We start from the raw sequence: 4,969 nt of genomic DNA, 5'->3' as shown, positions 1-4,969 counted from the left end.
GAGAAATTCTAATTGCACTTAATGAGGGAGAAATACATGTTTGCTATTTCTCATTTGTTGTTGCTTTGATCTTTTATGCTTTTACCTTCACTCAAAGATAAGGATGGCAACGGGTAGTGTACCCGCGGGTACCCGGCACTACCCGACCCTAATGGGACTACCCGTACCCTATACAAAAGGGTATGGGACGGGTATGGGATCAAAATCATTACCTGTTAGGGTAATGGGACGGGTATGAGAATACCCCCTGGAGTACCCGGTACCCGTCATAAAAAAAATTTATATTAATAAATATCATTGTTTTTTAGATATAAGACATGAAATTTAAACCCCAACCATTTATTTTTCAACAATTGAGTGATACCGCTAAGATACTTTATTCTTATTAATTAAGGTTCAATTTATTCAATTTTTAGATTGATGATTTATTAAATTTATAGTTTGTTAAATTTGTTATATTTTTTTATTTATTGATTCTTAACGGGTAAGGGTACCCGCGAATTAAATGGGAAGGGTATGGGATGTAAAAAGTATACCTGTTAGGGTAATGAGACAGGTACGGGTAATTAAAAAATAAAAGGGTAAGGGTTTGGGAATGGCATTACCCGCGGGTACCCTACCCGTTGCCATCCCTACTCAAAGATCACTCTAGCATGCTCCTAGCTGGTTGATTGATTACCATTATTGTTGTTTGCTTTCATTTTCACCTTTCCTTTGTATTGCTTGAGGACAAGCAAATGGCCAAGTTGGGGGTAGTTTGATTCGAGCAAGAGAGATGAGATTGTGAGGTAATACATCCATGGAAAACCACCTTTAAAACTAGTTTCCATCCTTTCAAGGAAGAAACAGCCAGAAATAATAGTTCGAGAAGGATTCCTCCTGAACAGCTTCGTAGAAAGGCAAAATAGCTTATTCATTGTAGAAATGGATCTTTTGGTGGGTTTTCGGGTTTGTACGCCAGTGGCAGAGAGAGAGTGTTGAGTGATTTCCGCAAGTGCACGGTATACGCTTGTAGTAATAAAAGATATCGAACCCACAGGGAACGCTTTTTAACAAAAACTTATTTTAAATCGGTTTGATTTACTTTTAAGGTTTATAATATGGAAAATCGTTTAATTGGATTTGGTTTTGAAATTGATAGAATAAGAATTAGATTAGAATATGTAGAATGTTAAAAATCACTTTTGATTTAAGGATGAATTTACAAGACAGAAACGTTTAGTGCTTTAGAAAAGTAAATAAATGTATTTGTTTGCATTAAGCAAAGAAAAACAACTTTAAACTTTGTATAAATTATATAAATGTAATAACGTAAACTCCTTCAATTAAAAGGCTTTGAACGCAACAATCCCCTAACTGGTTAGATTGCTTCCTTAACCGAATAGATACTTTATCCAAGATACCAATTTGCCTAAGTGTTCAACAAAGTTTCCTTGTAAAGATTTTGAATTCAACTACGTTTTAATGAAAACACCAGAACTCACTTCAGATGATTTACCATAAGTGCTACATAAAAATCTATCGAATAGAATAAACTTTATTAGATGAAGTATGAATTTGATACAAGTTTACAGAGAACAAGAAGCATGGAAGCTTTCGACGAATTTCAAGCGAACGGTTTGTCAATCATTTCCTTGAACCTCGTTTAGAGTTTGTCAGGCTCCTAGGGTGAATCCTCTACTAAATCTTCTCGCTGAATCTTCGGAATAGAGATTGGTCTATCTACTACCAAAATGTAAACTAATATGAACAAATCTAAATGCTACTGTGTTTGTAATTATTTGATAAACAATGTGTGTACATCATATTGCTTTTTACAAAATCGAACTTCTAACTCAGAATCACTTGACTCAGAATTTCTGCATTAGTTCTGTACTAAGTCTTCTCTTCAATATATCTTAACTCTGAAATCAACTCTCTATTTATAGATGTTGAGGAGTTGTGTCTAAGGAACGTGTCTGCTTGTGAAGAGGCGTTCTTATCCAATCGAACGGACGTGTTCCGTCGAAAACGAACATGTGCGAAGTATGTTTCCTGGAAACTTGAACTTACCGAGAATGTATATTCTCGGCCGAAAATAGGGGAACATATATTAAGTCTTTGAAATGGTAAGGGAAAGAACTGGGCGAAACGTGTCGCGATCAAGAATGGAGGATTCTCGGTCGCGACATGGAGGATATTTCTCCGTTTCTGACTTCGTCCTCGTCCTCGTTTCTGCGCGTTTGATTTTCGTCGTCTTTGACTCCTTTTGTAGGGTTTTTCTTTCGTTTTTAACCTCTTTTCGTTCCTATTTGGTTTTTACCAAATATTTAGGTACCTTGCATGAAAGAAACATATTCGGACGTAAAAGTACGCTAAACAGATATAAACAGTACGAATTCGTAGCAAAACTGATGTAAATACTAATGATATTTTAGGTATATTTTGGGCTTAAAAAATCTCCACACTTAATCTTTTGCTAGTCCCGAGCAAAATTTCACCGAATTTATCTGCTTAGTTACGCCCAAGATAAGGGTGGTCTTGATCGTAACTTTATGTGCATTTTATTTGCTTTGTGTTCTCTTAAGAGGTACCGACCATGCCATGGGTGGACGCAATCGTTACGTTAAACTTAAACACGCTTAATTTTTGCTTAAACGTTCCTTCCATACCTCGATTGTGATAAGGATGGTCGCAATCGTGGCCAAAAGTAAACGGTACTTAATTTTTCCCCTTTCATACCTCGATTGTGATAAGGTTGGTCTCAATCGTGGCCAAAAGTTAAGAATATAACTAATTGATTAATTAATATGAATTTATGAAATTGGAAATTGGGAAAAAAAAGAAAGATAGCACATTCATCCTATATTGACTTTAAAATTCAACATGTATTTGAAGGGAAATAGGCAAACGTTTGGCAGCGGAAATATAAAATTTTAACCTTTTTCCATTAACCCAAGATCCGTTAATCGTTATTTCATATAAAGAGGGATAGAAGGAAATACCTTTTGATGTTCTATCTACCGTTACAATCGAAGTGCCCACAACTCTTACTTCGAGTTCCCGAGCACAAGACAAAAACAAAATTCAAAACCAAGTTAGAATTCAACCGTATGAAAGCAATCAAGAATAGATTGCCTCTAATTAATCAACACAAGATCAAGGAATAGAGAAAGAGATTAATAATCAATTGAAACGGAAGGAAGCGGTGAATAATCTCGTCCTCAACAAGGGGGGTCGAAATTCTTCTCTTCGGTAGACTAGAGCTTTGCCGAAATTTACATATAAAGGGGGTATATATACTCTCTTGTATCTAAACTCTAGTTAGATAGAATTAGGTTACTGAATAAGAATTTAATTCGGAATATAATTCTTATTTATTATCTATAATTATATCTAAATATAAAGATAATAATAATAACCTTTTAGGATAATAATAGGAGTAATTTAATCTCATTAAACCTCCTAACTTATTTATCCTTTAATTAATTTAATTCACAATCATAATCTAATTAGGATTGCTTAAAATCAAATTAATTTCTTTATGTATTTTATACATAAAAATCGCCCCCCTTCATTTACTGGGCCTTAGTGGACTCAGTTGGGCTTCCATCAATTAATTAACATCTTTTTCTCTTTTGGGCTCCAAGTCTTATGTGTGACCCATTAGGTTCTTATTGCTTCTAGCCGTATACAACTATTAAATTAATTTTCTCAGAATTATATTTAATCTTTGCATAACGGAATGAGTACGCGAAATGTGATTAGCAAATCCAAAACATTCCCCCAGAGCTATAAGAAGACAAGTTGATTCTGTCGTTGACCTTTCCGTATTAGTTACAGTATAATTCGATCCTTTATCAACTACATCCTTGAACTGAATCTTATGACTATGGATAATGTCAAGTCACATATAGCGAGACGTTCGTTTTACTTGTACAGGCCGAGTTAACTCCAATTGGATAGGTTAAGTGAAATCTGTATTTCAAGTCTTAAGCTATCACCTTGCAAGGATTTAGAGTCAAGTCTTCCACAAGCGATCTTTGGACGTATCTCCCATTTATCGGGAGTGACAAATGCTAAATCCAATGTATAACTATCCTGCAATTACTTCCTGTGATACCCAACGTCTGCCGTTCACACCCCAGAGTCATCTCTGTTATGGATCATATTACAACAGGATCAAAGCATCACATTCCATAATCCAGAATCACTAATTAACATTCCTTTGAGTTTGAGGATTACTTATACCTATTAATACCAATGAGATGAACAGGTGACAAGGATAAATCTACCCATCCTGTTATCTCAAGTCGGGTCCCCAATCCTAATGAACTCCCTTTCATTTGATCCATGTAACTGTCCAGATATCTGCATATCTGAAGCTTGTGAGATCAGCTCTCTGTCTCGACAGAAGATATTGTTACATGCAAGTCTCAACAGTGATATGTCAATCCTATTTCTAAACATATTACTTGACTTGGGGTGGTTTTAAGTTTATTAGTTTATTATAAAGTTTCGTCTCACTTCATGCTTGTATGAACACTTTATAATCACTTTAAACAAATTTAGGGATTTCCTTTTATTAGACTTATTTAGTTCTTAAAAGAGGTTGCCTTTATATAGTTATGAAACCATATCTTATTAAAACAAATGATGTAAAGAACACTTCATTTACATTAAGTTTATATCCTAGAACAATTGTCTATAGGACACTAAACCCCAACAATATTATGGCTAAAATTTCCTTAAAAACTTCAATTAGTATTAATGTAAGACGAAATCAAAACGAGCTAAAAAATTGTTAGTTCAATTTAATGCCTATAAACCTAATTGAAAATTTAAAATAAGATTTATTGTATCATGAATTGCATGATATAAAATAGAGATTGAAGTAAAGAATTTTTTTACTTAAATACATTTACTGGAGACGTTTTTACTTAAAATTGTTTCGGAGATTTGTGAAAATTTCAAAAATGATAATGTTACA

Source organism: Euphorbia lathyris, chromosome 5 (genome assembly GCF_963576675.1).
Source record: "Euphorbia lathyris chromosome 5, ddEupLath1.1, whole genome shotgun sequence".
Lineage (NCBI taxonomy): Eukaryota > Viridiplantae > Streptophyta > Magnoliopsida > Malpighiales > Euphorbiaceae > Euphorbia > Euphorbia lathyris.
This window is presented reverse-complemented; position numbering follows the sequence as displayed.